A 23,890-nucleotide genomic window follows, 5' to 3' on the forward strand; every position below is an offset into this window, starting at 1 on the left:
TTGTTTAAACAGACCATAGCCATTTGCAATTGCAGTGATGCACAAAACCCTATTTTTGAAGTTTTCGAAATATTTCGTTACTCGCATAGGTTTGTACATCCCTTGAAATAAAAAATACATATAACAAATGTAAGGCGCGATAACCTCCGAAAATATCTTAGGATGAGCTTCTCTTCCAATTTGCGTCGTGCTCCTTTTCATTTTTCCTATGGCGACTCCGAACGGCATCTGCAAGGAAGATGAGTTTTCACTGAGAGTTTTTCATGGCAGAAATACACTCGGAGGACTTGCAAAACACTGCCGAAGGGCGACCCCACTTAGAAAAATTGTCTTCTAATTGAAAAAATTTGTTTCTAAAATTTTGATGTTGCTTTTCCCGGGGCGTGAACTCTGGATCTTCAGTGTGGATGGCGGAGCTCGCTACCATCACACCTTCATTGAAATAGTTATCTTATTATTTACTCGAGTTAAAGCGTGGGATGGATTTCCCTTTTCCGATGCTGCTAATGTTGATTCATAAATTGCTTGTCTACATCATACCCCATTTATTACAACTGGATATAAAAATGTAATTGTAAAAGCCCTAATAAAAAATTTCTGTTAACGTACCTTGATAGGCTTTCTAAGCAGTGAGTGAGTGAAACTTTCATTTTGCTGTAAGCGTGAGAGTGCCAACAACTTTTAGCGAAATTTCTTAATAGGGGAACATAACAACGTAGGGCCAATTCCTGTTTCTCACGTTGTTTGTGAATTCGATCAATCAATCTACCTAAATAAACGTATATGGATGTATGTGTGTATGTATGACAGGACAAATATTCTTAGTATTCAAAAATAACAAAAACCTCACTCAACAATAACAACAACAACAGCAAATTACAAAACGTAATCTAAACAATAAAACGTATAAAGAAGACTCACTAAGGCAGAATAGAAAAATAAAACAAACAAATATCCACGAATGCTAAACACCAATGTTCGCGTATGTAGACACAATGACTAGGTGCGGTGCTCAACCGGCCTCCCATCCCCGTCAAATGTGTCATAAACAAACCATTGTATAGAAATAAACGTAGGAACACTGCCTAACATTCATATTATGTTCATACATACATATGTATTTTTAAGAGCTGTACAAAGAGCATATAGTACTCATGATATGGGGTTTACTGAGTCTCAGCAATATGCACTAAACGTGATATTCCCGTCGGTGCTCCAGGCATATTGTTTGTAATAACAAATCAAAATGATGAGTATTTCTCGTATTTACTTAACAATTTATTTGACATTGAACTCCACCCATTTGATAAGATATGCTTTTATGTACGTTAGGGTTCGTCCCATAAAAAAAATTTTGAATTTCCCAACAGAATTATAAAATTTGGAACGATACAATCTATATTATAAAATTCATTTTCTTCGTTTGGTATTCAACATGGTTTTAATGAGTTTAGTGGGAAATTTTTGGTTTGCAAATGAGCTCCCCACAATTAATCCACTTTATAATGTCGTGAACGTAACGCTCTTCTTTGACCTTTCCTGTGCTCTACCAATTAATGTATTGTGACGAATATTAGTGACACTAAGTGATACTCACATCACTAATCTGATACTAAGTAAATAAAGCCACAACAACAATAAAACAAGCAGTCACTTGTATCTACATAAACGAATCAATCATTATGTCTACACATATGTACGTAAACGCAGCAGGGAGAAAATCACAAATACATGCATAAACATATCTATATCTGAGATACTCCCAAAAGTAGGCAATCATCTGTCGAAGTATCACTCACATATACACGCGCATGGGCTATGCGAGAAGCTATAATCATCGTGCATCTGTAGTTATAGCTGAGGAATTTATAGCTGGTAAATGAGTAGTAAATTCTAGAAATAGAAACGCCTAGAAGTATGCGAACGAGGAAATCACAGAGTATAAAAGGAGGTAAAGCTGAGAATCCGGATGAGTTTGCTTTAAGCACGCTATCTGTTGAGAAGTAGAAGTGTTATTGTGGAAGTAGTCTAATAAAGGAGCATTTTGCATCATTGAATATTGGGGTTATTTATTCAACAATTTAGTGTTTCGAACGTTAGCAGAAGGATGCAAATAAGCGGAATTTCACTAAATTCGTTACAGTATATATTTGTAATTTGCCTGACTATATTTCTTACTTCTTGCAATAATTTTTGCTAATAATAATAACCCAATCAGTTATTTCATATTAAATTTTCTTTAAAACTATATGTAAAAGTTTTGCACAAAAGTGTCGCGACCGTAACAATGGAAACTCTCATATATACCAAGTCACTAAAATGAGAAATGTTTTGGTAGACTTGGAAGTCACAATGAACTGCAAACATAGTTTTAGAGGTGCTAAGCATTTTTGAAAAGATGATTAAACGAGTTTAGCAACTCCTATGTTACGGAAATCCTTTTTATTCGGTTAGACCGATAATAGAATAGAGATCAATAGATTCAAGTCCATTTCTTTTAAACAAATGTTCCTTGACGAATTTCCAAACATTTTAAATCTATTCAGTGTTTTTTGGAAGACTATAACTCTCACTCGAGAATAATTGATGACTCTGACTCGCTCTTGAAAATGAAAAAAAAAGTTTGTGTATATTTCTCAGCTGATGAGTTTCTCTATAGCTGAACAGTTTTAGATCTTGACGCTTAGCAAACCACTGTCCCTCAAGCAAAATTCAGCTTCATGCAGATACGCCGCTTGTATCGGTTGGGCGGGATGGTGGGTATTATTATTACTATTTTTATTCTAACTAACACTAAGGAAGGGTTTTTCAGTGCGAGTTTAAACTCCAATTAAGGTTGACCAGAGTTTGAGCCTGTCGCTTAAACTAAATTTACAGAGTTATCACAAATTTTAGGCCGATTTTTTTAAATCTAAGTCTTTTGTTTTACTATCTCTGCTTCACCAGTTTTTACAAAAATAATTTTTATACTCAGCTGAGCAGGGCTCACAGAGTATATTAATTTTATTCGCATAACGGTACTCCGTAACGGCATAAACTAATCGAGATAGATATAGATTTCTATATATCACAATGATCTGGGCGAAAAAAGAAATCCATTTAGCCATGTCCGTCCGTCCGTCCATCTGTCTGTCCTTGAACACGATAACTTGTGTAAATTTTGAGGTATCTTGATGAAATTTAGTATGTAGGTTCCTGGGCACTCATCTCAGATCGCTATTTAAAAAATTTCGAAAAACCGAAAAAGTGCGATAATTCATTACCAAAGACGGATAGAGCGATGAAACTTGGTAGGTGGGTCGATCTTATGACGCAGAATAGAAAATTAGTAAAATTTTGGACAATGGGCGTGGCACCGCCCACTTTTAAAAGAAGGTAATTTAAAAGTTATGCAAGCTGTAATTTGGCAGTCGTTAAAGATAACATGATGAAATTTAGCAGGAACGTTACCCCTATTACTATATGTGTGCCAAATAAAAATTGGCAAAATCGGATGACGAACACGCCAACTTAAAAAAAAAAAATTTAACAAAAAATTTAATATCTTTACAGTATATAAGTAAATTATGTCAAAATTCAACTCCAGTAATGATATGGTTCAACAAAATACAAAACTAAAGGAAAGTTTCAAAATGGGCGTGACTCCGCCCTTTTTCATTTAATTTGTCTAGAATACATTTAATGCCATAAGTCGAACAACAATTTTTCTGTGAAGATGGCCAAAATCGATTGACGCCACGCCCAGTTTTTATACACAGTCGACCGTCTGTTCTTCCGCTCGGCCGTTAACACGATAATTACTTACTTACTTAAATGGCGCTTAACCGTCTAAACGGTTATGGCCGTCCAACAAGGCGCGCCAGTCGCTCCTTCGCTCCGCCAACCGGCGCCAATTGGTCACACCCGTTAACACGATAACTTGAACAAACATCGATATATCTTTCCTAAACTAAGTTTACGTATTTATTTGAACCCACTTTATCTTGGTATAAAAAATGGCCGAAATCCGACTATGACCACGCCCACTTTTTCGATATCGAAAATTACTAAAAATTAAAAAAATGCCATAATTCTATACCAAATACGAAAAAAGGGACGAAACATGGTAATTGGATTGGTTTATTGACGCAAAATATATCTTTAGAAAAAACTTTGTACAATGGGTGTGACACCTACCATATTAAGTAGAAGAAAATGAAAATGTTCTGCAGGTCGAAATCAAAAGCCCTTGGAATCTTGGCAGGAAAACTGTTCGTTGTATTGCATTTATAAATAAATTAGCGGTACCCGACAGATGATGTTCTGGGTCACCCTGGTCCACATTTCGGTCGATATCTGGAAAACGTCTTCACATATACGACTAGGCGCCACTCCCTTTTAAACCCCCATTAATACCTTGAATTTGATACCCATATCGTACAAACACATTCTAGAGTCGCCCCTGGTCCACCTTTATGGCGATATCTCGAAAAGGCGTCCACCTATAGAACTAAGGCCCATTCCCTTTTAAAATACTCATTAACACCTTTCAGTTGATACCCATATTGTACAAACATATTCTAGAGTCACCTCTGGTACACCTTTATGACGATATCTCGAAAAGGCGTCCACCTATAGAACTAAGGCGCACTCCCTTTTAAAATACTCATTAACACCTTTCAGTTGATACCCATATCGTACAAACACATTCTAGAGTCACCCTAGGTTCATTTTCCTACATGACGATTTTCCCTTATTTGTCTCCAAAGCTTTCGGCTGAGTATGTAATGTTCGGTTACACCCGAACTTAGCCTTCCTTACTTGTTTCTTTGAATAATTATAATGATAATGGTATGAGAACTTACCCAGGCACAATTTTCCTATTGCTAAGATGTCCGAAGAAATTTAGCAATAGGACTAAGTTTGTCTTAAATACCGACTAAGCCAACAAGTACTTCTCAATATCGAATAAAAAGAACATGTCTTACGTTATTGGGGTTAATATACTGCTTTGTCATACTTGAAGAGGAAGATTAAGTTTAATGGAATATAAATACTCCAATGTTACCCTAATAACACTATTGGAATCCCGATCGTTCAAGTTCCTCTTTCAGTGTCTACAATTGATAGCTTCTCAAGCCCTTCCCCATATTTGGGACCCAAAACTTAAAATACTGAGCATCCCTCATTAATACATTCTATTACTTAATTGTATTGTGTATACTGTAGGAATGCATTGATTCCGATAACTACTAGACTAGCAAAACAGACGGACGAATGTATTTTTAAGGATGCTGGAAAGAACGTGTTTCCAATCCTCCCCTGTTCCCACCAGTCATTTATCATATTCAATTGAAGACATTTTATTTTAATACAGTCGGAATGTACTATGTGGCGCTGATCAGCACAAAAAAAGTCGGTTTTTAAAAAGAGAATTCCAACTAAATGAGTGGTTGGTTAGGTACAAAAAGCATGTATTTTAGCGTTTATGTCGCTTAAGTGTCTGAGATCCGGCCATTTATATTTGAATACTACGGATATGCAATTTTTCATTCAATTTGTTTATTATTGTAGTAGCTGCTTAAATATAAAAATAGTTTATTCGGACGGATTTGACATTTTTCGAATAACTCCAAAACCGATTTCGGAAAAAAGTCAAATATTCGAACAGTCTAGTTTACATACAACTGCAGGTAACTCTAATCTCAAGGAAACTTAAATTGAAAAAAAAAACTCGGGTTTACACTGGACTCTGTGTTTTGATATTCCATGAGTAAACTTCTCTGCCCCACTGTGTCCCTTCCCATAAGTGCTCACCTGGGTATTTACGCGAGCTTCCAATGCCACATACACTCTATTTGTAGTGCGCATGTTTGGGTATTAAAAAAGAAAAATATAAAAGATAGCAACAACATTGGAAACGTCAGCATTAGCGTTAGAAAAAAACAACTAAAACCTGTGAGGCGCACAAGCACTGAACAAAAAAGCGATTGGCATACAAAGTTTTCAATTGAGTGAAACCACAACATCACTTTCTGTTAAAGCTGGGTGTCTATTAATGCAAAAACTCAAGTTTGCAACAGTTCAAACATTTCATTCCCGTTGGCCCCAAAAATGTTTGAATCAAACGCCCACATTTGCCGACAAGTGGAGTCTCCAAGCTGCGCCAAACCATAGTCACAAAACCAAACAGTTTTTTTTTTTTTTCAAAACGGTGGTCGAAGTTGTAGGCATCACGAATATATTGGATGCAATGCTAAGAGTAGCCAGGTTAGCTAAGAAAGACATCTTCATCCGGTATTGTGCTTTCAACGTATTCTTTTCATTTTGACCATATTCATCAGGAAGTGAGTGAGAGTCGCCGCTGTGAATACTACTCGTACTTAACCCGTATAAATTGTGTCTGCTCCGGCAATAGCTCTTCAGAGGAGTAAATTGTAAATGGTGCAAATTGTGATTTCCGAAACAGGCGAGCATGCGATTGTCACAAGCAACTGACAACAATGAGTAAAAGAGATGTCCAATAAAATATTTACGTTTGCCCCAAACTCGTAATTTCTTTAAATTGTGTAGATATGAATATATGTACGTATTGTACACATCTATATTTATATATACATAAATACATACATATAAAAAAATAGATAAAATAAATGTAAGGCGCGATAACCTCCGAAGAGATTTAAGGCCGAGTTTCTGTTCCAATTTGCGTCGTGCTCCTCTTGATTTTCCCTACAAATTGGCCGGACGGGAGCTACGTGTTTTATGCCGACTCCGAACGGCATCTCCAAGGCAGATGAGTTTTCACCGAGAGCTTTTCATGGCAGAAATACACCCAGAGCGCTTGCCAAACACTGCCGAGGGGCGACCCCGCTTAGAAAAATTGTCTTCCAATTTAAAAACCTTATTTCTAAAATTTTGATGTTGCTTTGCCCGGGGTGTGAGCCCAGGGCATACGGTATGGTATGCGGAGCACGCTACCATCACGCCACGGTGGCCGCCGTATATACATATATACTTAATGTATTTCAGTTTTTGCTCAGCTGCTTTTAAAAGTTTTGACCAATCAAAATCATATTGACAATGTACTTGAAATATTTGTATTTAGTCGACGACAACGTTATCAGATAACACTTTGCGTACTTCCAAAAAAGCATGGCTACAAACGCATGTACATATATGTATAGAAACAACTATAGTTCCCGATACTTGGACCCAGGACATTCGGGTCGTAATAAAATTTGGTGAACGGGTATATTTCAATGTCCGATTGGACATTTATCGGAACAACAGATTTTTCAGATATGGGGTTTTTTTTATCTTCCTGACAGCTAAAACTTTCACATGGCATACACTGTTGTCTAAATATAACGTCAATATAACAGGATTTTCGTCATTTCTGCCTCATTGTAATAATTTGAAGATTCGAATTTCACCAGATTAGTTTTTTTATAATTTTATTATTTTTATTTTAGTGGACTGTATGTCATTTTATATGTTTATTTAATTTAATTATTCTTGTCGAAGAACAGAGGATCTGTTACGCCTTTGTATATATTTGATTGGGCTCTGAGGGAAAAGCTTCCTCACTTCGTTTTGAAAACCCCACTCTTGCACCTTATATGTAATCATTGGGGCGTTCTATGTATTGGCTGTGTGGTGAGCCACCTCATTTTGCCATGAAAAACCCCGATTTGGGATAAAAATGTTAAACAAAGTTTTTAGAATATTTCACTAAGTAGTTGAGAATTTCAAGCTCACTCAATAGTTAATGAAACAAACAAAATAAAAATTTTCATAGTTTAAGTCACTTAAACTCAAATCATCCCGATCAGTGAAATATTATAATATATATATCCAATACAACAGATTATTCAAATACGCTTAACCTTTCAACAGATAGTATTTACTGTTTATAAAATAAAAGATCTTACGCTATTTTTTCAACGATCATGGAAAAAATGGTCCCGCTTCAGTTCTGCTTGTGAGTAGTCCATCAATAATTTTTGAGGGGTTTTTTGCAAAGTTCTCGCCTTTGGGTGTTCCATGGATAACTCTGAAGGAGTATATCGAGCTGAAGTAGGTGATTCTGTGCTAGGAAAACACAATGTAAACTGAAACACGTTTTGTTTACGTCATGAGAATCAGTCTTTAAAAATTCCTAAAGTACTCCTTAAATCATGTGTAAGGAGTATAGCAGTACTTCACAACTTATCCTCATTCATATAACATAAAAAAAATGTCAACCCAAAAAAATGTTAAAAGTGTATGAGATGAAAGTGAAGTAAAATCCCATCCATATCTCAAACAAAATTGGGTTGCGCTTATTGCGTTTTGGTTTGGAACTTCTCATATAATATACATCATTGAAAGTCGATTGTTCAGGTACTACGATCTTTTAAAATTTTATGAGGTCCCTCCCTTCTGGTTTCAACTAACAATATTCCAATATTAAGAACAAAGTTGACTTATAATTCATGTCGTATTTCGTTTTACCTCTGTAAAGTGGTCCTAATCATAACGTTACGATTTTTTGCTCATAGAATAAAATCTAAAATAACAAACTAGTTTATTCTTTTAAGGCCCGGGATTTCAGTGCGAGTTTAAACCCTAGTCAAAGTTGACGCTACTTTGTTCTATAACATAATATTTTGCTTATTATATTAGTTAAAGCGGCCGAAGTGGCAGTGTCAGTCCACTTTCACCCGGGGCTAAGTTAGATTTATATTTTTTTTATTTACAATACATACATATCCAATCATTAATATTTGGCTTTAACTGCCTAGGCGATATCAAGCCCGACCTCCCTTTTTAGCGAAAACTGTCCTGTTTCGATATCGAAAAAGTGGGCGTGGTTATAATCTAATGTATACCATTTTTAATACCAATCTATTCTGGGTCTAGATAATATAATGTACGAAATTTCTAATAGATATCTCCACTTTTTACTTAAGTTATAAATGTATCAAAATCTTTTTAAATGCTGATAATTTTGATATAACGAAGTCCACATCTATGCCAATTCCTTAACGAACAGCCCATCAAGTTTATAATGCACTTGTGTACAAATACAGGCTGGCTATAAAAATAGTCAAAATTTAGACAATTGAGAGGAACATAACTTTTTATTGGTAACGGTACTAAAGCCTTATATTTCAGGGAACTATTAAAAAATGTCTTATATACGAAGTAAACGAATTCTTAGTGATATACCTCCGAGGAGATTTATGCTCGTTCGACTTTTTAGTTTTTGCTACTGCTTGTTACACATGTTTCATGTCGACTCGGAACTGCATCTGCAACTATATGATGACTATAATCCGAATGTGGATGTACTGAAAACATCAGTACGTCTAGCAAGCCCATATGCTAACATTTTTGTGGTGAATAGGAATACTTCCTTTTAGTGTTTTGCTTTAATAGCTTGGTGAATTTGGTGATGCAATATCCGTGTTGATCTGGCATTGAAAGCGAACTTTTGAACAGTTTCTTCTTCTTTTTTTACGTTAAAAGTAAATATAATATTGAATATGATTCCATATATTTAACTACGGTATCACAAAATAATTATAAAATACATACTTAACCAGCTTTTTACAACAATCAATTAATTAAAAATTCGCTTTTCTTCTATGACAACTTGGCCATCCATCTAAAGAAGCCATAAGCGTTAAACTTGAAATTCATTGGCATTGCGTGAGTTTTATTCAAGTCAATTAAGTGATTTTTTGTCATCATTATCGTCTAAAACAGTATCAACGATATTCGCATCGCAATCGGTGTAGAATTATTGTAATCCCAACCAGGCGCACAGGAAGGCACCATAAGCGAAATACCAGCTTACTGAATGCAAATTCGTGTGGTGCTGGTAGTTTATTTTATTGTGAGTAGGCGTAGCCCCAAACAACACAGACTATGGAGCCCCCAATGTGGACAGTTACGTGACATACATACACTTATATGTACAAGTGGGAGCGAATGAAATATAATTCAAGAAGCGAGTCGTGTCCAACAATGCCGGCCCCATGTGCGCACGAAAGGGAGCAATGCCGTCTGTTTAACAATAAATTGTATAGCAGTTGAATGGTGGGGTGTCATCTGTTTGAATATGGCAAGAGCAACATTTATGTACATATGTATATATACATATATGAATACCACGCATTTGCACATACAAACTGGTAAGTATGCTTGGTGCTTCCGTGCAGAGCACTAGGCGACTAATCTGTAAAGAGAGTGGTCCTAATTGCGTGTAATTCGGATACAGTTCGCATTCGAAAAAATTTTTATGTCGACTCCGCTAACATAATTCGCTGTCAGTTATCCCGAAGCAGTTGTATTTGCACTCGCATTGATTTTATTAGACCTGGGCAAAGCTTCACCTTCTTGAAGTTATTTGGCATAGGTACAACATTAGCGGCCTCCGGTCCGGTTCCAAAGAATCCCGAGTATTTGGCCTATCTTCAGCTCCGGTAGGTTTCTTATTATTAATTGCGATCGTGCCGATTTCTTCGTTAGGTTTAATATTAGGGTGGGTCGATTTGTATGGACGAAAGATAACCGAAAACGCGCCATCGACTTTTCGCTAGGATTTGGGATCAGGAAAAAAGTTCCACAACGGTCAATAATTGAATTTTGGTGTTGACATTTTGAAGTGGATTTAATTAAATGCAACCAGGTAATATTCGAGCGGGTTTTGTGCATGTACGACATTTTTCATTGATTGGTACTAGAAAAGTGTGCGCACACTCAACAAAGGCTAAATTCATTTGAATGCTTATTCTGAGTTAAACAATTTTTGTGTTTCATTCAATTACTTCATTTTTTCTTCGAAGAAGGCCCGGTTTTTCAGTAGTTGGTTAAGCTAAGTTTAAACTAAGTTTGCTTAAACTGTAGTCTAATTTAAACTCCAGTTAAACTACTGAGCAGTTTTTCAGTCACATTTTAGGCTTTTTTGTGCGGCAACATTGGTTTTTATAAGCTTTTATTTAGTTTCACTTGGCTGTTGTCTGTAATCAAATCTTGCAAGTTAAATTTGATACACTTCCCGGTGTCCGATTGAGCTGAAATTGTGCACGCATGTATAACTCCGATAACAATACAATATTACTTTGCGAGAATTCGATAAATTAATCGATAACCGAGTTATCGCTAAAGATTTGTGCTCACCTTGGCATAAAAGCCTAAGTCCTCAAGAACGCAGGTAACTTCGCTTTGTTTGTGTATGCAACAAACTTAGAAGTTAGGCTGTTATCGGTTAATCTTGTATACTTTTCTGCGCTCTTGATTTTGTTTTACAGATTTTTGACGATGGAATTTTAGCTAAGCGAAAGTTGGAACTTTATTTTAAAGCAGAGCAGAGATCTGCAATGAGTAGTTGTAAACTGAACGCAACATAGGCTAAGTCACAATAAAATATGATTTTAAGTTAGTTAACACTCAATCGAAGAACTTGACTGTTCAAAGTTGAAAATGTTGATGCATTAAAAGAAATGGATAGGATGAGAAACGTTACAAATAACTAAGTAAAGATTACATAACTAATTTAAACAATATTTTACCCTACTAAAAATTAAAAAAAAAAATAATATTTATATTAAATTTAAGAAAAAAGCTTTTCTAAGAACAAACTTTTATTACTTGTTAATAAAACCAACTAAAAAGTAAAAAATAAAATTAAGAAAAAAAAACTTTTTTAAAAATAAGATTTTTCTATTGGTTAATGAAATTAAAGGCTTTATTCTGTATTGCGAACGATAGCTCAGACGAACGATTCGCCTCCAAACGATTTCGTCTAGCAATAGTATTCTCTATCATTTTCGTTCAGCCTTTGCGTTCCTTACTTTATGTCAAACAAATAGGCGAAAGCAAGTGTCAAATGATATGTTGCCATGGTTTAACATGGTGCAAATACGCTAGCGATTCGTCTCTGAGACGAAACGAATGATTGTTTCGTAATAGAGAATGAGGCCCTAAGTAAAAGGTAAAAAACAAATTGACTGTAAACAAATGTAACACTTTATAAGTTCATTGTAACCTTTAACGATAATTAGGCTTCTTCGTCTGCGACAAAAAAATTCCATATTGTACGTAATTATATATTTTTAACATTAAAACTTTACAGCTAAATTTTTAAATCTTACAGTTTATATCACAGTCCTAATTGTTCTAATAAAAGCGTGTTACATTGTGATAGCAAGGAAAGGACGTCCTAAATGTTCTTAATTATACCATCAAAATTTAACACGCTTTTTTTAGAACAATTAGGACTGTGACATGAACTGTAAGATTTAATAATTTAGCTGTAAAATTTTTATGTTAAAAATATATAATTATGTACAATATGGAATTTTTTTGTCGCAGACGAAGAAGCCCAATTATCGTTAAAGGTTACAATGAACTTACAGAGTGTTATATTTCTTTACAGTGAATTTATTTTTTACTTTTTGTTAATTTTATTAACCAATAATAAAAAAAAAAAAAATAATAAATAAATGTAAGGCGCGATAACCTCCGAAGAGATCTAAGGCCGAGCTTCTCTTCCAATTTGCGTCGTGCATGATTTTACGCCGACTCCGAACGGCATCTGCAAGGCAGATGAGTTTTCACTGAGAGCTTTTCATGGCAGAAATACAATCGGAGCGCTTGCCAGACACTGCCGAGGGGCGACCCCGCTTAGAAAAATTTTCTTCTAATTGAAAAATCTTATTTCTAAAATTTTGATGTTGCTTTGCCCGGGAGTTGAACCCAGGGCATACGGTGTGATAGGCGGAGCACGCTACCATCACACCACGGTGGCCGCCAATAATAAAAGCTTATTTTTAAAAAAGTTTTTTTTTCTTTAATTTTATTTATTGTCTATATAATTCAGGGATGCACCTTAACGTTAAGCTAATCGTTTATCAAAAAATTTCCACCGTTTCCGTTGAAACACTTCGAAATATTATCGATAAAGAAATTATCAAGATAAATTGTATCTCGTTTTTAACCGAAACGAAAAGCTTTCGTTAACGTTAAAAACGTTAACGAAAACGTGATACTTTATGTTTGAATTGTGCTGGCAATGCTATAGCCATGGTGAAGCCGTAAGGTGGCAACAACGAGCGCACATACACACACAAACTCTATGTAATTTGTTTGTGTAATTCGTTGGTGGTAATGTCAAAAATACTCTGAGAAATGTTCGTACTGTCAAAATTCATGAGAAAAGTTGCAATCAGCTTGGATAATGCTTTCACCTTTAATGACTCCGCCATCAATCAGCTTTGCCAGCATAGTTTGAAATTAATAATCAACATAAACGATTTGATTTCGTTTTGATATGGCAGAAAACGAAGCGAAATCATTTCGTTAATTTGACGATCTTAACGTTAATAAACGAAACGAAATGACTTCGTTTCGTTTATTAACGTTGATTATCGTAACGAAATGATATCGTTTCGTTGGTTAAGCATGCCTGATATAATTTGTAGATACGGCCATAGTACAGGTCTACAAGTAGGATATGTAGCAGCACGCACATACACAGCCACGCTCACCTGATAAAATGCTTGTTCTTGTTGGTTTTTTTTTTTTGTGGATGCTATTTGGCATTGTTGTACTTCTTAAGACCAAAAAAGTGTAGTAGCTGCTATCGAAAACTGCTTAAAATTTTTATTGTTATATTACAAAGAAATATCCTTATTTACTTTCAAACGAGCACTTAATTACATCTCTCTTTAAAATCCATATATTTTGAACAATTTTAATTAACAAATTGTGATACTTTATTACCGGGGACGATTGCTAAAACACGACCAAAACCGTCGGGGGAGGTATTAATAGACGCGTTTTTGCCTCGCTTCCAATAATTCGAATACTTTTTCTCTTTGGATTATGGACAACAGGACAAAACGCGTCATTTCATTTCTCTTTCCACATTTTTGGACGGGTTATTGCAGTCGACCTCGGTTTCAAACTGTTTTTCGCGGAGAACTTTTGACCGAGTAGAAAAACTTAGCACCCGTGTTTGTATTCTTAATGCTGGAATAACTACGCGTCCTCAGATATCCCAATTCAAGATTTTTGTATAATTTTCTGTAGGGCCCATATAGGTGTACTACATTTTCATACTGAATTGGTTCCAAAAAATTTCCATCATACCATCATACCATCATAGCAACGCATATCTCATATTCCGCTTAGTTTTTGTTTCCCTGTGTCGCTTTCCACGACAGCAACCCCGGTAATTTTGACACTTCGTTCAGTGTCAAATGCAAGTTCCACTGAGTTCCACAATAGTTTACACTGACCGCGGCATTGTGAATGATGACTAATGCGGCAATCATAGTGTACAAGCATGGTTCAATTATGTACAGGTTGGCTCATCTCATCAGCTGATTTTATTTATGTCATTGCATGGTTGAAGGGATTGTCAAAAGGAGATGGCAAACTCAAAATGAAACCAACACATTGGCAACATTTTACTTACACATACAAAAACTGCTAAGTTTTATGTTTCCATTCCATACCATTCGCACCGACACCAATACACAGATTTTGACAAGTTGAACAGACATGTTTTGTTGCTTTACAGATGAGCCAACCTGTATATAGTTGAACCATGGTGTACAAGTACAAGTGTGTTGACTTATCTGTCAAGCATTCTGACAGGCACTCGCTGGATTCGGAATGACAGCGAATTCAAAATGGATACCATTACCGAATGCTCCGAATGATTGAAAAATTGAAAAAGTCGAGACGATTGGTAGACAAAAATGTTGTCGTTGAGACCAAAAATGCGACTCTAGACCTGAGATTTCCATCAGGTGAGCGAGGCTGTTTGTAGTTTTGACGTTTATCGCTTAGTGAACACACTTGGTATAGGTACACTATGGCGGCAATTACCCACCGACGTGTGCCGTACGCACGGACGTTTGTCGTCCGAAACACGTTTAACCGAACCCTCAAGCCCGTAGGAATCAACTTCCCTACAAGACGGTGGTAACTAGTTCACCCACACATTCAAAGCTTTTATCGCTCTCCACTAACACATGGACGTTTCATGCTGTCATCGAAATGACAGTTCATTACATTGTTTACTATATAGTTTAGCAGCTTAATTCGAGGTTATGTTGCGAATAGAGTGGAAGGCACTCGCAGGCCGTGAAAATAGGCACTCGAATGGAGTGGAATGAAGAACACTAGTAAGACCAGAGTTGCATTGGATCAATCATTGAATCAATATTAAAGATAAATTTAGAAAAAATAATTAAATACTTGAGTATAAGCAAACATTTTCTTTCAATTACTGCAATTAAGGTGTCCTAGATGCTATATATTTCAAAATTATAACATTTTATGTCTGTTTAAAAATTTAACTTCAATTTCCCTAAGATTTCCGTAATATGGCCATTAGTGGTGTTTGTGTGTGTGTGCAAATTTTGAGCGATCAGCTGTTAGTTGCGCTACTTGGTAAAATTTACAATGGTTCATTAATTATTCCGGAAAACATTGAAACGCAAAAAAAATATAAATTGTTTACCACGAAAAATATCTTGTGCTTTTAGTTGTGACATGTGACGGAAATTAAAAATTTTGTTGCAGAGAACACCTTTTTGCGTTGGCGACCTTCACCCAAAATAACATTAAGTTAATTTGAGTTGTGACATGTGACGGAAATTAAGAATATTGCTGCAGAGACCATCTTTTTGCGTTGGCGGCCTTCGCCCAAAATAATATTAAGGGTAAAGTTTTACAAGAAGGTACACCACCTAATTTAAAAATATCAAATAATAATAAAAACGGACCTCGAGGCGCGCCTTTTGATTCCACGTTTGATAATTTTTGATAAAAATTGGGTGGTGCACCGTCTTTTAAATCGTTAACATATTAAGTTGTATAGAATCGACGGGATGGCCTACAAGGTTTTATGTCAACTAAATCGCTCCCGATATGGTCGGGCTAGTACCTTAATGGTTCCCGGAACGTACCCGATCTGCATCCGGCAAAGGACCACCAAAGTCGATAACGGGGAGTGTCCTTATCGCTACAACAACAACAACATTATTTACTTTCTGATTTTCATTCATACGTATGTGCATTTTTAAATAATAAAAAAAATGTTATATTATTCTAATAGATAGCATCTCCGCCGGGTTGCGATTCAGCTCAGAATATGCCAAAATCAAAGGAAATCTACAAAAACAAGGTACTTTACAAGCAACATGCTTTGGAATACGGTACCAAACTGGTTGGATGTATTTCCCTAAAAAAGGGTGGAACTACGCATCTTGGTTTGCCAGTATTTGCTTCGGTAATTTATATTGATTTGTAGTGATTAAAAATTGCAATAGTAGATAATGTAATGTGAATTAAAATTGAATAGGTAGCCGGAGCAAAAAAGGCAACTGATCGGCATGCAACTGTTATTTATGTGGTGCCACCGGGAGCTGCTGCTGCTATCCTAGAAGCATTAGAAGCAGAAATGTCTTTGATTTTTTGCATCACCAAAGTTGTGCCATAACATGATAGGATTCGCGTTAAGCACGCTCTCTGAAGGCAAAAAAAATTGCGTCTAGTCAGGCCCGATTGTCCAGGAATCGTCGCACCAGAAAGGGTAAGTAAATTGGCTACCATATTAAATATATAAGCAACATGTATGAATTTTTTAGTGATAATTTGTCATGCTTTGGTTGATAATCAACTGAAGAATGCAAATACGACAGAGTTCGAAGTTCATGTGAAAACCAATTAATTTTTTTAATTAGCATTTGGAGAGAAAAATACATATGTATTTATGCATAGAACTGCATAGAAGGGGAGGAAAAATTAATTATTATCAGTAGATTTGCAAGATTTTTGTCATTTTCCCTGCATCGCAGTTGTCATTACATTGCGTTAAGAGAGGACATCAACACCTTACTACCCACAGCCAGTTAAAATTATTGTAAATTTTGCTCTTTTCATCACTGTTTCAAAACGTGGAAAGTTATATATCGAGCATTCCATGGAGAATGGTGCATTTTAGCAGACTTTCGCAGTGCCGGCATTATTAATATTCAATCCCTAGAAGGTTTAATGTAGTCATATCAATAGTTCCCGAGATGGTGGGGCTAGTACCACAATGGTGCTTGTTACCGGAACGTAGATATATAGATCATTTATTGAGGATTGCACAGTGACTTGCACATCTCCTTCACAGCACCTCATCCTAGCCGACTTCCTTGATGAACCCCAGCAGTGTTCTTTGCTTGAGGGATTAAATGTGGGAATGCTCTGGCCATGGTGAGCCCATAAACTTAGCCCTACGTCTTGAAATTGCGCCGCAATCTAGAAGGATATGGTCCACCGTCTGCTGATCCATCACAAAATCGGTATGTGTTGTTCGATACTATACCCAGCTTTTGCATGTGACTGTTCAGTCTACAGTGTCTTGTAAGGATAGCCGTTGGGGTTCTTAGGTTATCTTTTTGAGAGGCCTATTAATGCCCTATATCGAGTTGTGCTGTAACCTCCTAACAGTAACTTAGATTGACTCAGGCCTGGCATATTGCGCCAGTGTTCTCTCTTTTCCCTCCCTTCTGCTAATAAATGCCCCTGTGGGCCAACTGGCAGGAACGGCTCGGGATCGATGGGTCATGCAGTTGCTGCCTCTCTTTCCGTGTTGTCCGCCTGCTGTTGTTGTAGTAGCAGTGCTTCGCCCCATCCAATAGGTGCGACCGATCACAAATTGTCATCAATGTCCTCTAACGGGAGTCCAAAGAAACTTTCTGTTTCAACAGGGGTGGGCCATAATGAGAGGAGTGTTAGAGGCGTTGGTTGCACAATACAGTTAAAGAGATGGTTGGTGACATGTGGGGACACATTACAAGCAGGACAATGTTTTGTATGTCGGGGTTGATTCTGGATAGGTAAGAGTTTAACCTGTTACGTTATCCAGCTCGAAGTTGAGCTAGAGTGACTACTCTCGTTTCCCTAGGGAGAGTGCGTTCCTCCTCTGCTAGTTTTGTTCTTTGAGTACAGGAATCACCGGCATAGAGGTCCGACGCCTGTTTGTGGAGTTCACTGAAGACATGCTTGTGTTTTTTAGCTTCATACGGCTGTGTTCTCAGGTGCCGTATATCCTCATAATGTAATGAGGCCGTGAACAACAAGAGCCACAAAAGATTTATAAAAGTTACGAGGACGCTGGATTTTGGAATCTAGCCCAGAGCAACCTGTCCGATGCAACCATCCCTTGCACGTGAAACACTGACAAGAGTATTTATTTTTTTAATTTAATTTATTTATTATTACGGCTGTTTAGGCCCAAAACTTAAACTACTAAGTACAATTCATTGTTATAATCACTTATTTCTATTGAATATGCTGTTGGAATGCCATGTGATTCCGATCAGCATATTTACTAGCGTGACAGAGGGACGAGTCTGGGAGCCACTCATTAAAGGAAGGTTGGAAAGGACGCGTTTCCAATCCTCCAGTGCTCCCAGCTTAAGGCAACAAAATTTGTAACTTATATTTTTCAATTATATGTGTATTTTAAGCTTTCGGAATGTATTAGTCTCCGATCAATGCAGCTAAACATGTCTTTGGATGTTGGAAATTGAAAATAAGTGTATCCAATCACTCCTCAACTTTGTTTAGTAAAGACGCTGTCGGAATGCATGAAGATTCCGATTAGCACAGCTCAACATATAATGGGAGGTTGAAAAGGACGTGTTTCCAATCCCCCTTGCTCCAACTTTTATTTGGCCTTATTTTCGTTATTTTTGTTACACATTATATAATTTTATTGTTATATTTATGCTGTCGGAATGCGAATGATTCCGATCAGCAACAGTAAATACCAGCTGGAAATACCGAATTCCAGCGAAATTAGTTGTTGGAACTGTCTGGAGTTACAGGTGGCGACCGATTTTCTTTTCCTTAGGGCCGGATGCATTGTATTTTGCTGCTACCATTATTACCATTCCCTTTTCGCGCTCCAGTATCGGTATATCATGTAAAAAAATAAAAGAAAAAAAACTATCTTATTGGAAGGGTTTTACAATGCTCCAATAAACTTTTTTTAAAAGTATTGAAGTTATTACTACTTTTTATGTGATTAGGAAGTTCATTGAAATATTTCAGGCCCTTATATATATGACCGTCCTAAAAAGATTCTTTTCCGGCAAACGCAGCAAACCTATTTCTCAGTACTGGGGTCAGGAGAAGGACCCGGGTTGGGGTCGATACCTTCCCGGAAGAGGAGAGTATGGCGCAGACCCGCTGCAAGGATCTGCTGGGGGGTTGACAATTTGTGGGAGAGACGCAACAAATTAAACATGGAGTCCGCCTGCTCATTGCCCTCCACTCCCCTGTGGCCTAGGACCCAGGCCAACAGTACTACGTTGTGGGCTCCTAATTGATTCAGCTTTTCTACGCACTGAAGGACAAGTGCTGACTTTATTTCGAACGCCGCAAGTGCCTTTAGTGGAACCTGACTGCCTGACTGAGTATGGCAATTGTTTCATTGGGGTATCAGCGCTGAAGGTTCAGCTTAGCGCACTAACTTATGGCGAATACTTCCGCTCGAAAATGCTCGGATGTGCTTTTAGAGTTACTGATATTTTGGTTCTGGGTCCGAAAACTCTGGCTCCAATCCCCTCTGGCGTCTTCGAGCCATCTATGTACCTTCCGATCTTGAGCCTAGTAATGCATTGCACCCGCCTATACCTATACAGCCATACCAAGAGACGGAGCAGCCCATTACATATTGGCACAACCGGAGCACTGCTGGACATCCATCCTATATGAAAGCTATGCATTCAAAAGTGTTTGTACCAGTGGCTGGTGCACACCGAACTGGACCAATGTATGCTATATTGAGGCCTGCACAAATACCAAGCTATGTTTATGTAAATAATGTTACTGCTAATGTCAATTTGCACGGTTGAGCACATACAGTACCTACGTTTATACAAGATGGAACACCACACTACCTACATGACGATGTAGACACCGATCAGGTTGTTGTAAGAGATTAATTAAAATATGTTATTCATAAACACTGATTCTTATATTTTTATTATCATTAAACTGTAGACTAGACTCATGACGGGTATTCTTACTGGACACTGCCTTCTGGCGTCACATGCCTTTAAATTAGGCTTGGTCAGTGATAGCAGATGTAGGAAGTGCGAGTTGGAGGAGGAAACGATCGATTTCATTCTGCGCTCGTGCCCTGCGCTTGCCGGGCTAAGACTCCAGCTGACAGATGTCAGATCTAGGAGCAGCAAGTGGCTTAAGTTCTAGGAAGCCGCTAACCCGCTGGAGCCATGAGAAGCGTGGGCGCACTTTGGGTGTCCCAAGACAAGTTCCGTACCTGCTCCGAATAATTTGATAGATAGATAGATTAGATAGGGATCTGTTCTAGGTCCAACTCTTTGGAATGTGGTGTATAGCGGGGTGCTACAAATCGACCTTCCCGGAGGCACGGAAATTGTCGGCTATGCAGATGATATTGTCGTAGTAGCAGTGGCCAAGAAACTTGATCTGCTCCAAGCATTATGTAATGACGCCATGGGAAGAATAACGGAATGGTTGACGAACACGGGGCTGGAGATGGCTAGCAATAAGACAGAAGTGGTTCTGATGAGCTCAAAGCGGACTGTGGATGAGTTGGTCCTAACCATAGGAGATTTTCAAATAAATTCAAAGCCCTCCTTGAATTATCTAGGAGTAATCATTGACTCAAAACTAACTTTTAGGGAGCACTTCAGGGCGGTGGGGGACAAAGTTTCTAGAGTTAGTGGAACCCTAACGCGAATAATGCCCAACATCGGCGGCCCAAGCGAAGCTACCCGTCAGCGATTATCCAACGTAAGCAGCTCTATAATATTATATGCAGCACCAGTATGGCACAGATCTAAAATGGTCCACCAAAAAGATATACTAGCAGCCTACCGCATTACTGCTATACGAATAGCATGTGCTGTTCCGACGACGCGATCCATGTTTTATCCAGGAAAATCCCAGTAGATCTACTCTCAGGTGAAATGGCCGATCTGTATGGCATTGGATTCAGCCGACCATCTGAAGATGCTAAGAAAAGCGCAAGGTCACGAACAATAGTTAGGTGGCAAGAACGGCGGGAAGATTCGAGAAAAGAGCGCTGAACCTTCATGCTAGTCCGGAATATAGCGGAATGGTACGAGCGAAAACACGGCAAACTAAATTACCATCTCACACAGATATTGAGCGGGCACGGTGGCTTGAAGGAATATCTACATAAGCGTGGGATAGAGGAGGATCCTTTCTGTCCAAGCTGTCCGTCCGAATTGGAAAGCGCAGAACATGTAATATTTCACTGCCCTAGTTTTCACGGCGAAAGACTGTCTGTAAACAGAGTTTTTGGAGAGGAACCTTCCATTAGGAATTTAGTTCCACGAATTTGCGGACAAATAGATTGTTGGATTGCTGTGAGCAAGATGGCCTTTATAGTAATGACGAAATTGATGATGCATGCCGAAAGGGAGCGTAGAGAAATGCGCATACGAAGTAGTGGCGACTAAATCGCTTTTAAAGTTACTTTACCAGGTCCTGATTCTACTTATCTGAAATTTCTCTTGTGCCTTTGGAAAAGAGCTAAGTGTGGAGCCCTATTTATGGAACACTTTTCGGCTTATATTAAAAACTTTTAATCTATTCTTACTGATATGAGTTTCTTTTTCATTCTAGGTAATTTGATTTTGACGATGTGAGGATAGAAATATCCCAAATATTCCAGCTGTGGCTGTAAGAACATACATTTGCTCAAATTAGAAGAAAACTGCACGGTTGAGCACATCCAGTATCTACGTTTATACAAGGAGGAACACCACACTACTTTCAAGGGGATGTAGCCACCGATCACGTTGTTGTAAGAGCTTATTTTAAATATGTTATTCATAAACACTGATTCTAATATTTTGTTTTGGTTTTTACTTTAGAGTCAACCTGTTATATTAACGATGTCAGCTATGCCTGTAGCTTAAGTTCCTTCAGATGTAATAGTTACCGCGGACGCGGTCACAGGAGTAGTTCACTACGTGGGGATTACACTAATCAAGGACTTTCAATATCGGAAGGTTTTCCAGCACTATAACACACCAACAATATGTGCAATCACCCGAATAAATTGTATAACAAACGTTAACACCACATCATCAGCCAGCAACAACAACAACAAACGCAACAAGTTGAAACTTCTAAACAATTAATGACTAGTGAACCACCAACATATCCGCAATATGCGCAAACATCAACACGAACATGTGTCGCCTACTTTGCAACACTGTGAAGATGACCAAGGCCATTCTGATTCTAATACTGATAAAGGCGAACCATTGGCAAATTTAAAAACTCAAACAGACCACGAAAAATGTTGATGATGGTATTAATTCTAGTACGAATAGTAAAGAATTTAAACCTAGGAAAAAAGCTAAACTTGATAAAAAATTAACCGAAGATGACAATGTTTCTAATTCTAATACTAAGGAAGATGAACCTTTGATAAATATGAAGCTTAAAACAGAGTTATCAAAAAATGACGATGATGATAATGATGTTGATGCAAAGTCCAATGTTGAAAATGATGAAAATTATGAAACAGAATCTGAAAATAGTATGAGTGTGGATTATAACCTGAAGCAAAACTGTCATATCCGGTACGACCAGAATTAGATGTTAAGAAAAGAGCCTACATAAAGAGGCTCAGTATATTTATGGAAAATTTATCATGAGACAATGCCCAATGTATGTATTTCAATTAAATTCAGCACATTGTTGGAAAAAGCATCTAAACTTTATGCATCGTGTAGAGAAACCAGAACATTTACAATTTAAATATAACGAACGTGGTGCAAAATGTAAATTTTGTGATATTCAAGCAGCTACACCAAGCTTCAACAAATTATTGGACCATGAGATTTCTCATATGCCTAATAGTCATTATTTAAAGTGTAAATTATGCGATTGGAAGACGAAAATACATTCAAGTATGAATTTTCATTTACGTGTACAACACGCTGAAACAATTGATGTAACAACGAAAAGTTTAGAATTGAATGTTTGTCCATATTGTAATCACAATGGTATTTACGCAAACACTTAATACATCTTTTCTATGTTTAGAATGTGGTGAATAATTTAGAACAAATACAAGTTTACGTGTACACCACAAGATTTGAACGGAAATATCTTGAGGGTATGGTTACACCTATGTGGCATCTACAAGCTATTTATAATGACTAGTATGGAATGAATCCGGATATGGAAGAAAACGGAGGTGACGAAATGAATCACCATGCTTCTTTGGATTCTGGTGATACTCCTGACATGCTTCCTAATTTCCCTACGTCTGATGTTACTATACCTACCAAACTAATATGACTGCAAACTGATGAGCAACACTACCAGCGCAGGAAAAATAACTTCAAAACAAGGTTTCGGAAAGGGCACGACTATGAATAGACGTTAATGTATTTATATAGTTTATAAATATAAAAATTCACATATGTAAAGTTCGCTAGAGTAATAAGGCAATAATTTAAATTGTAAAAAAACATTGTATATATGAATAATTTATAATTAAATATTATCTGAACATAAAGGACGCGTTTCATTCATAGAAAAAGCGATTTGACAAAAGGTAACCGATAAGGGTAACCGATAGGCCAGTTACCCGTGTTGTTGTTGTTGCATATGTTTTGGTTAGCGATAACGAAAACATAACTGATGAAGTAACTTAAAAATGTAAATAACATCGAGCGAGAAGGAATGTCGAAAACACAATAGGTAAGAGCGAGAAAGCGAGTCACACGTACACTATTTTGAGAGAGCGCATGCGTTACCTTTTTCACGACAGCAATGTAAAAGTCATTAAGACGATAATTGGTGAACAAGTTATTGG

The 23,890-nt window shown here is 37.2% G+C and overlaps 1 long non-coding RNA gene across 1 annotated transcript; it reads left to right on the plus strand.

Moving 5' to 3' along the window:
• Nucleotides 1-15,440: 15,440 nt before the first annotated feature.
• Nucleotides 15,441-23,590, plus strand: LOC137241374 (uncharacterized). The gene is made up of 5 exons (XR_010949987.1): nt 15,441-15,704; nt 16,100-16,273; nt 16,346-16,576; nt 21,679-21,859; nt 21,930-23,590. It is a non-coding gene; the product is annotated as an uncharacterized lncRNA (long non-coding RNA).
• Nucleotides 23,591-23,890: the final 300 nt, after the last annotated feature.

Source organism: Eurosta solidaginis, chromosome 2 (genome assembly GCF_040869045.1).
Source record: "Eurosta solidaginis isolate ZX-2024a chromosome 2, ASM4086904v1, whole genome shotgun sequence".
Taxonomy (NCBI): Eukaryota; Metazoa; Arthropoda; class Insecta; order Diptera; family Tephritidae; genus Eurosta; species Eurosta solidaginis.